Source organism: Dipodomys ordii, unplaced genomic scaffold, assembly GCF_000151885.1.
Source record: "Dipodomys ordii isolate 6190 unplaced genomic scaffold, Dord_2.0 Scaffold54, whole genome shotgun sequence".
Lineage (NCBI taxonomy): Eukaryota > Metazoa > Chordata > Mammalia > Rodentia > Heteromyidae > Dipodomys > Dipodomys ordii.
The window spans coordinates 2,603,233-2,613,532 of NW_012267270.1; the positions used below are offsets into that span (position 1 = coordinate 2,603,233).

The window sequence follows — 10,300 nt, forward strand, 5'->3', positions numbered from 1 at the left end:
CACGGGCCCTCTGCCTAGAATGCTCGCCTCACCCATGGCCCCTTCACCTGTAGAAGGGGACATACTTAGGAAGACCTACCTTGACCAATACACTGAAACCTGCAAACAGACCCATCTATCCATTTTTCCTGCTGCCATAAGGATATGTTAACTTTCTTTTTTTGGAGGGAGGGTAAGAACTGGAGATTGAACCCTGGAGCTTGTGTATACTAGGCAAGCAGTCTACCACTTAAGCAACACTCCAACATTGTGTATTTGTTTAAGAAAGGGTCTTACTGGCCAGGCACCAGTGGTTCAGGCCTATAATCCTAGCTACCCAGGAGGCTGAGATCTGAGGATCACAGCCAGCCTGGGCAGGAAAGTCTGTGAGACTCTTATCTCCAATAAACCACTCAGAAAAAACCAGAAGTGGTGCTGTGGCTCAAATGGTAGAGTACTAGCCTTGAGCTGAAGAGCTGAGGGACAGTGCCCAGGCCCAGAGTTCAATCCCCATGACCTACCAAAAAAACAACAGGAAAGGGTCTTACTGCTATAAGCAGCAAGGTTAGCCTTGACCTTTAAATCCTTGTCAGACATGTCTCTCAAGCAGGTGGAATTACAGGCATGTCCTACCAAACCCAGTACTTCTGGGACCTTTTACTTACTTCTCCCACTAAATGTAAGCTCCCCTAGGGTTGGGACTTGATAGTCTGCTTTGCTCACTGCTAACACCCATACTACAGCAGTGCCTAACAAATAGCAAGTGCTCAAACACTGAATCAAACAAGGTTGAAAGAGAAATTATAAAACAAAATAATTCAATTTACACAGTTTAATGGCATGCAAAAGGAAAGTTACATTATGTAAATAGATGGCAACACCATAAAAATAAAGCAATAAAATACCTTCAGGTAGAAGGTTATCAGGAAAGGATCCCACAAGGAACCAAAAGTAATGACAAAATTCTACTTAAGCTGGTTAACAAGTGTTAGCATTGCCGGTTTCAAGTTTTAACAACATCTGTACACACTATGCTATCTAATATCCTTGAATATATATGAGCTCATCAAAACCTGAAATACAAAGAGTGTACTTCTTGACCACAGTAGAGGACAGACATCAGCAACTATGATCATGATAGGATGAATGCATAACATGAACCAAAGATCAGAAACCCACAGTGCAACCAGGAGCTACTGACTCACCCCTTTAATTACAGCTACTCAAGAGTTGAGATCTAGAAGATCACAGTTTGAAGCTAGCCCAGGCATGGAGCAGAAGCCAGGCTTAGAGGTGTGGCTCTAGCGGCAGAGCACCAACCAAGCAAGAAACTGAGCATGGAGTGGGCCCTGAGTCCAAACCCAGGTATCATCAAAAATTTAAAAACAGTCGGGCACTAGTGGCTCATGCCTGTAATCCTAGCTACTTAGAGGCTGAGACCTGAGGGTCGCAGTTCAAAGCCAGCCCAGGCAGAAAATCCCTGAGACTCTTCAATAAAAAACCACCAGAAAACTGGAAGTGGCACTGTGGCTCAAGTGGCAGAGCACCAGCCTTGAGCAAAAGAAGCTAAGGAACAGCGCCCAAGCCCTGAGTTCAACCTCTGGGATAGACGAATGGACAGATGGATGGATGGAAGGGAGGAAGGGAAAGAGGGAGGGAAAAAGGGAGGGTAGGAGGAAGAGGGAGAGTGAGAGAAAGAAAGGAAGGTGGAGAGGAGAGGAGAGAGGAGGGGGAAAGAGAGAGGGAGAGAGAGAAAATCTGAAGGGGGAGATTCTCATTTGCATAAGACCTGCCCACCCTTCTAAGACCAGAGAAACTCTGTGAAGCTCCATGTCCATAAAAGAAAACCTAGAAAAAATTAACTATTAAGTGAAGTAAGCCAGGCCCAAAGAAACATAGGTCCCATGGTTTCCCTTATTTGCAATAACAAGTGTATGTCTGAGACAAGCAGAAATGGTCAGATAAGTTGATGTTAAGTGAAATGAACCCCAAGAAAAGGACTCAAATGTTTTTTTCTTTCTTGGGATTGTTTCTAACATATTTATAAGATATTACTTTGTTGCTTTGTATGCCCCCCCCCAACGGTATAACCCCTGTTTTCACTGTATTTGATGTTGGTATAATTTGTGGAGGGGAAGGGAAAAATCAAATTGTTTAAATAGGGATACAGGTGGACCCATTGCAACAATGAGATGTACAAGATGTTATGTCGAAAAACTAATTTTTACAACTTTGGTGGGGGGTGGGGGGGATGGGAAGGGGAAACAAAGGAGGAGGCAACAATGCTTGCTCAGAAATGCACACATTACCTTGCCCGTGTAATTGTAACCCCTCTGTATGGTACTGTCACAAAAAAATTAAAATTAGCCGGGCGCTGGTGGCTCACGCCTGTAATCCTAGCTACTCAGGAGGCTGAGATCTGAGGATCGCAGTTCAAAGCCAGCCCGGGCAGGAGAGACCGTGAAACTCCTATCTCCAATAAACCACCAGAAAACCGGAAGTGGCGCTGTAGCTCAAGTGGTAGAGCACTCACCTTGAGCTAAAGAGCTGAGGGACAGAGCCCAGGCCCAGAGTTCAAGCCCCACGGCAGACCAAAAAAAATAAATAAATAAATAAAAGAAAAAGAAAATCTAGAGTCACTGTCTCCTCGTCTACATGACAGAAAACTGCCATTTACTCCCATCAAAAGTTAACCATTCATTGTTAATTCTGAGATCCATTTGTGATTTCCTCTTGAAACAAATACACTTAAAACCATAGCCTAGGCTGGCACCGGTAATCCTAGCTACTCAGGAGGCTAAAATGTGAGAGTCAGGGTTCAAAGCCAGCCTGGGCAGGAACCTGTGAGACTCTTATCTCCAATTAACTGCCAGAAAACCAGAAATGGGGCAGTAGATTCAAAGTGATAGAGTGCTAGCCTCGAGCAAAAGGCTCAAGGAGGGGCTAAGGTGGTTCAGTGGTAGAATGCTTGCCTTGCATGCATGTGGTCCTGGGTTCGATTCCTCAGCACCACATAAGCAGAAAAGGCCGTAAGTAGCACTGTGGCTCAAGTGGTAGAGTGCTAGCCTTGAGCTGAAGAGCTGAGGGCAGTGACCAGAATTCAGCCCCCACAACCAACCAAAAAAAAGAGCTCAAGGACAGTGACTAGGCCCGGAGTTCAAGCCCCATGACAGACAAAAACAAACACTGTGGCTCAGCCAGGCTGCTATAATAAGGAATTCTCTACAAGCTGAGATTCCTCAACTCTAGGTTCATTCTTCAATGTGGTCTAAATTTTACTCTAAGTACTAATGACCTTTCAAGTTCTATGTCAGTCAAAATCATGATTCTCATGACAGAAAACCCCAAAGAGCAATCAAGTCACCACTGCGCTTGCCACTGTCCTCATCTGGGGAAGTTAAGCATGGTGCAGGCTCACCTACTTTGCTAGAGTACCAGAGTGCTGCACTCTCAGGCAAGCTCTCCTTTCTACTCTTCTCGTGTGTGTGTGTGTGTGTGTGTACTCTTCTCGTGTGTGTGTGTGTGTGTGTGTGTTTAGGCTTGAACTCCTTTCTACTCTTCTCGTGTGTGTGTGTGTGTGTGTGTGTGTGTGTGTGTGTTTAGGCTTGAACTCAAGGCCTGAGCACTATCCCTGGGTTTCTTTTGTTCAAGGCTAACCTCTATCACTTGAGCCACAGTACCACTTCCAGCATTTTCTGTTTATGTGGTACCCAGAGCTTCATGCATGCTAAGCAAGCACGCAAGCACTCTACCACTAAGCCACATTCCCAGCCCTCCCTCCAGTGTATCTTTGCCACCAGTACTCTTTCTCAGATTTAAACTGAGTTCAAGGAACCAGAACTACAATCCACACAGTTTGCCCCAAGTCTGACTTGGTACTCAGGTCTACCCTTATTTCAGCAGCCATTTTAGATCCACTCTCTAATGTCCCCAAATTTAATCTTTACTTTGGGCCACCTGACTTCATGGCAACCTTTGGGATATAAACAATTTTTTTGGAATGAATAATATCTTACTTTTCCAAAGTCACTCTGAAGTAGAACATCAGTTCCTCCCTGAATCTGATGTTCAGAACTTTAGTTAAAAGCCAAGGCACCAATGGCTCACACCTATAATCCTATTCAGGAGGAAGAGGCCTGAGGATCATGGCTCAAAGCCAGCCTGGACAGGAAAGTCCAAGAAGCTCTTATCTCCAATTAACAACCAAAAATCTGAAACTGGAGCTGTGGCTCAAGTGCTAGCCTTGAGCAAAAAAGCTCAGGGACAGAGCCCAGGTCCCTGAGTTTAAGTCTTACCACCAACCGACCAAAAACAAAACAAAACAAAAAACCTGCAGGAGGGTTGGGATGTAGACAAAGCACTTACCTAGCAAGTGCAATGTCCTGGTTTCAATTCCCCAGTACCAAAAAAGAAAACACCAAAACATAAGCATATATATGTGTGTACACACACTCCCCAAAACAAAAAAAATCTCCAAGAATTTGAGAGACTGAGAGCAGAGAATCTCAATCTGGAAACCAGCCTAGGCTACAAAGCAAAAACTTCTTCACTTAAACCATATGCAGGATTCTCACCCCTTAGTATTCATGGGGAAAACTGGTTCCAGGACATTCCCACTGCCAGTTTGGATGCTGAAATCTGAAGATGCTCAAGACCATTCCATAAAATGCTAAGTGTTTATATAACCTACACACATCCTCCAGTATACTTTAAATCCTCTCTAGATAACTTAAATTATCCAACATAAAGTAAAGCTATTCAATAGTTACTATGCTTTGTCATTTAGGTAATGACAAGGAAGGAAATTACCTATACATGATCAGCAGAGATGCAACTAGTGAGCACTCTAGCTGTAAATGCACTAAGTCACAAGGACATGGGTCTGAGGACCTGGGACATGGCTGGTGGCAACAGCATGGCATACCCACATATCACTTAATTCAGAGGGATTCAGTACAGTGCTTGGTACCCAGGGGAAATTCCTTTTGGAACTTGCTGCAATTTTTCAAAAACTATTTTCAATCCATGCTAGTTGAACCCATAGATATAGAACCTGAGAATAAGGGGCTGGGAAGGTGGCTCAGTGGTAGAGCGCTTGCCTTGAATGCTCGAGGCCCTGGGTTCGATTCCTCAGCACCACATAAGCAAAAAGAAAAAAGCCGGAAGTGGCGCTGTGGCTCAAGTGGTAGAGCGCTAGCCTTGAGCTGAAGAGTTGAGGGACAGCACCCAGGCCCAGAGTTCAAGCCCCACAACCGGACCAAAAAAAAAAGAACCTGAGAATAAGACACAACACAAAGGACTGACTACTGAATCCTAACAAGCTTTGTTAACTGGTTTTTGTAATTGCCAGTCTCTGCCCCCAGAACGCAAGTCCTTACCAGCTTGTTCAGCAGTGAATCCCATTCCTGGCAGAGTAAGGACTCAACATAGCTGCTAATCAAAAAAGGGAAGATTAGAAGTACACCATGTTGCCTGCAGTTCCCAACACATCCTAGGCTTAATTTCAGGATGAAAATGAAAAGTGCCTCCATGACTTTGCGCCTTTTATATGTCCAGATATTAACACACAGTTGCCAAAAGCTTGGCTAGTTTTCATGCTAGCAGTCTTCCATTCAGCAAGCAAGAGAGAGAACTGAATTTCCTCCTAAATGGAAGACAGCCGTCCCTCCACTGGGTCAGAGTCCAGGGCACAGAGGACTGACTCCCTTTACTAGAGGCCTAGTCAGCACACCATATGCCTCTCCCTTGCCCTCAAAGGGCAGAATGAGTAAACTGATCCAGGATTCGGAGGGAAGTTGAAGGTAGCTACAATCTACAACCAAAACGGACAAATGACTGGCATGCTGATGGCAAAAGTTAGAAAATTTAAGAAATAGCAGTAGTAAGCTGGGTGTCGGTGGCTCACACCTGTGATTCTAGCTACTCAGGAAGCTGAGATCTGAGGATCGAGGTTCAAAGCCAGCCCAGGCAGAAAACTCCGTGAGACTTTTATCTTCAATAAACCACTCAGAAAACTGGAAGTGGCCCTGTGGGCTTAAGTGGTAGAGCGCTAGCCTTGAGCTGAAGAGCTGAGGGACAGCACCCAGGCCCAGAGTTCAAGCCCCACAACCAACAGGAAAAAAAAAAAAAATACCAGTAGTACTGCTGCCACAGGAGCAAAACCCTAATGGATGGGGGATAGGGTTTCCGGGAAAGTGTCAGGAACAATGTAATTTACTTCCATGAGATAAAGGAGAAAGCCGTTCAAATTTATCCTGTTAAATGAGTTCATTGCAGAAAAAAAAAAATAAGTTTTTCATTTTTTGAGCCACAGCTCCACTTCTGGCCTTTTTGTTGGGTAGTTAACCAGAGCATCTCATGGACTTTACTACCCGGGCTGCCTTTGAACTGTGATCCTTAGATATCAGTCTCCTGAGTATCCAGAATTACATGCCTGAGCCACCTGCAAGAAGCTCTTTTAATTTTATTTTAAAACTCACTTTTCTTTTTTTTGTCGGTCGTGGGGCCTGAACTCTGGGCCTGGGCCCTGTCCCTCAGCTCTTCAGCTGTAGACTAGCGCTCTACCACTTGAGCCTCAGCCCCACTTCCAGCTTTTTCTGCTTATGTGGTGCTGAGGAATCGAACCCAGGACCTCATGCATGCAAGGCAAGCATTCTACCACTGAGCCACTTTCCCAGCCCCTAAAACTAAGAAAGGATGCATGCACACCATCTCTTCACACTACTGAAATAACCTTCAGGGCAAGATGTAGGTACTTCAAAGCCCAAACTCATTGATTCCCCCAAAGAATCCAGCAACTCACAAACAGTCCCTCAAATCTGAGATCTAAAGCAGTAGTTCCAAAGCCCAGCTGTCAAAAGGTTTGGGAAGCTTTTAAAATTAGAGATTCTAAGCCTAATGCCAATGGCTCACGCCTGTAATCCTAACTACTCAGGAGGGTGAGATCTGAGGATTGCAGTTCAAAGCCAGCCTGGGCAAGGAAAGTCCATGAGACTCATCTCCAATTAAGCACCAGAAAACCAAAAGTGGTGCTGTGGCTCAAGTGGTAGAGAGCTCACCTTGAGCTGAAGAGCTCAAGGACAGCGCCCAGGCCCAGAGATCAAGCCCCACAACTGACAAAAAATAAATAATAAATATCTAAGATTCTCAATACCACCATGAATTTGTAAAGGTGGAGCTCAGAATCCAGTCTTAAAATGATTCTAATGTTGGCTCATCTAGGATTTTCCAAAAGGTTTCTCATCCTCAACACCAGTGATCCCCGGGGCTGGGTATCTAGCTGGGGAGTGGCTGTACAGTGAACTAGAGATGATTAGCCCTAGTCATGGACTCTACCCTCCAGAAGCATACCACAGGTGTGACAGGCAAAGATGTCCCCTGGGGAAATAAGTTACCCCCCAGTTTAGAAACCCTGACCAAAAGTAAGTAAAAAGCTAATTATTATTCTCATTTCTCCCTTTGTTTTACAGTGCTGGGGATGGAACATCGGGCTTTGTACTTTACTGCTGAGCTATATCCCCAACCCCAAATCAATCATTTCAGAATAGAAACCCTTAAAGGTACAAAAAGACAAATGGAAACACTAAACACCCTGATCAGCACATTGTGCAATACTGAAATACTATGACCCATAGTATAATACATATAGTTGTGTGTTAATTAAAAAAGAAAAATTTACCTAAAGTCTTAAGAAAGAGCAAAGGCTAGGCATGGTAGCTCATGCCTGTAATCCCAGCAACTGGGAAGATGAGACAGAGAATCATCATTGAAAGCCCACCCAGGCAAACTGCAAGACTCTATCTGAAAAATAACTTCAAGAAAAAGGTCTAGAAGTCTGGCTCCAATGGTAGTAAATACAAAGAGCTGAGTTCAAACCTTACAACCCACCCCAGCCCCCAGAAGAGGAAAGACAAAAATATGAAAGCTGACTAAAGCCAAAAGGCTAGTTATATTTTTCACTACATTTAAAGAAAAAGTAGCTAACATGACTTGGCCTCCATGGACTGACTCAACAGCTTAGATCTTGAGGATCCAATGAGACTTGTGCTTTTTATGAGATAAACTCATGCTGACTTTTAGCTGAGCTCTGAGAAACCTTAATTATCAATACTATAACTCTTCTGAGGTAAAATGTAACATCTTAAACCAACATATATTCACAAAATTGTAGAATCCTCAGATACTTAAAATGCAGAAAACAAACACCTGACAAAGATGGTTTTAAGGAAGAGAAGTTTACTTGTAACAAACACATAATTTTCTGGACCAAACTGATGCAAAAATGTATCTTGAAGAAGCTAAGTAAACCTCACCCTATCAAGTCTAATTTCTTAACTTTTCTCTTGCTGTCCAGCTGATTCTCAAACTCTCAATTAGTCACCTGAAACTAGCAAGCTGGTTTTTATGAATGATGTTTTGGGGGAAGGTGAGGGGAAGAGTGTGGTTTGCTGTTATTTTACAGAGGTTATGAGTCTTCTAAACTCAAAACAGTCTTCTTCCTGTCTTCAGGTAAGTTAAACCAGCAAGATGTTCCCCTAAAGACTAGTCTACTAAATTCACCAGTGTAACCAAGTAAGCCAAGGCCCAAGTAACTAGCCAAGAGAAAGGCACTGGTTTCCCGTATCCTGGAGGACACACAGAGCAGGTCTGAGAGGTTATTCTAACTGGCCCAGTGCATTGCCTATGGTTAAATCTTCCAGACTCCCTGAGCAGTCCCCCAGAGGTGCAGAATAGCTGCTAAAGCCCTCATCCAGACAACAGCCATCCCCAAACTACTGAGCATTCCTTATCCAAAATGCTTGGCACCATAAGTTATTATCCAGATTCTGGAGTATTTACAGACTCTGCCAATTAAGCACCCCTACTTCAAAATGGTCCAAGATCTGAAACTCTGAGCCATAACTTGATTTTTTATTTTCGGATTAGGGATATTCAACTTGTATCTTAGCTGAAGACTGTATCAATATAGGAGCCTTGTGCTTATCCATAATGAAGGAGAATATTAAGAACCCTGAAGTTCCTGATGGGGGGGGGGGTCTGTCACACCCCACAGAATTCTACCCACTCTGCAGGAGAGGAACAGTCCTGCCTAAGTTCTGGAGGGAGGCCTTTTCTGTGTTTAAGCATTGCTTTAAACAAAACACTTTCAAGTGCCACCACTTTAATTCCAGTAAAGCAGTAACTTAATGGATTTTCAAGAATCCCTCCCATGGAAAACAAAATTAAATAACTGAAATACAGAGCTTTCCTAATTGTATCTAAACACTTGAAATACAAACTTCAATTAGTAATACTAATTGCTAATCCCTGAGCTGATTACATGTGCCAGGCATGTTGTCTGGCTACTTTCCTTACACCACCTCATTTACATTCACTGCTCACTCACTCACTCACTGTTACTTGTATAACTTGGCCATTTGTGGGAACAAGCTCTTAAAACAGACACTATTACTATCAGCATTCCCATATTATTAAGGAAGCACAGGTTGAGTAACTTGCCCAAGGTCGAGAAGCTAGAAAACGAGCAGGCAGAGATCTGATACCAGACAGTCTAGAAGAAGGCTCAATGGACCACCACTATCTGGGCATCTTCGAGCTTGCTGCCTAAGGGGCATTTCAGTGGCTGGAAATCTGAGTCCCTTTCTTTCTTGCAGCTGATCAGCGGCTTGACCTTGAGGACAAAACACCACAGTAAACTTCACTTAACCAAGTGAAACAATATCAACCTACACAAGTGCTCCTGGGATGAGAGATAAACCACCACCGCGCGGGCCCCTCCACAAGTGCAGAACATAAACAAAGCCCCAGAGTCGCCAACGGGAAGGAGCCCTGGAAAACGACGCTGAAGTCAGAGGGTTGAGCCGCCAGGGCAGAGAAACACATCGGAAGACTCACTCGGTCCACCTACAACTCAAAGTCCAAGTTCTGGCCAAAGCGAGGGAGACCTCAGAACCGAACCACCCCCGGGCTTCCAGAAGAGGGAGGAACTTGACCGGCCCCCGCCCCGGGGGAAAGGCCCACACTTCCCCCGCCCCCGGGCTCCCGGAGACCCCGGGGTCCACGGCCGCCCGCGGCGAAGCGGCGGAGCGACTCCGGACCTGGTTTTTGTGCGTTTCCACGAGCCTGCGACGCAGTAACAGCACCCCACAGAACTTGCTCCGGGGAGGACCAAGTCCCTCGCTGTCTTCTCGAGTCTTGAGGCCACTTTCGGCCTCCGCGGGACGCGCGTGCGGGGTCCCCCCAGGAGGAATGTGGGGCGTCCTCCGGGCGGCCGCGGACCTCCGCGGCGGGCGGCGGCGCCGTGGGGGAAGCGGAACCGACG

The 10,300-nt window shown here is 45.1% G+C and overlaps 1 protein-coding gene across 7 annotated transcripts in view; it reads right to left on the bottom strand.

Annotated features, from left to right (window-relative positions):
* Positions 1-10,300, bottom strand: part of Ppp6r3 (protein phosphatase 6, regulatory subunit 3) — a 115,009-nt gene that overhangs the window by 104,143 nt on the left and 566 nt on the right. The window lies entirely within an intron of this gene.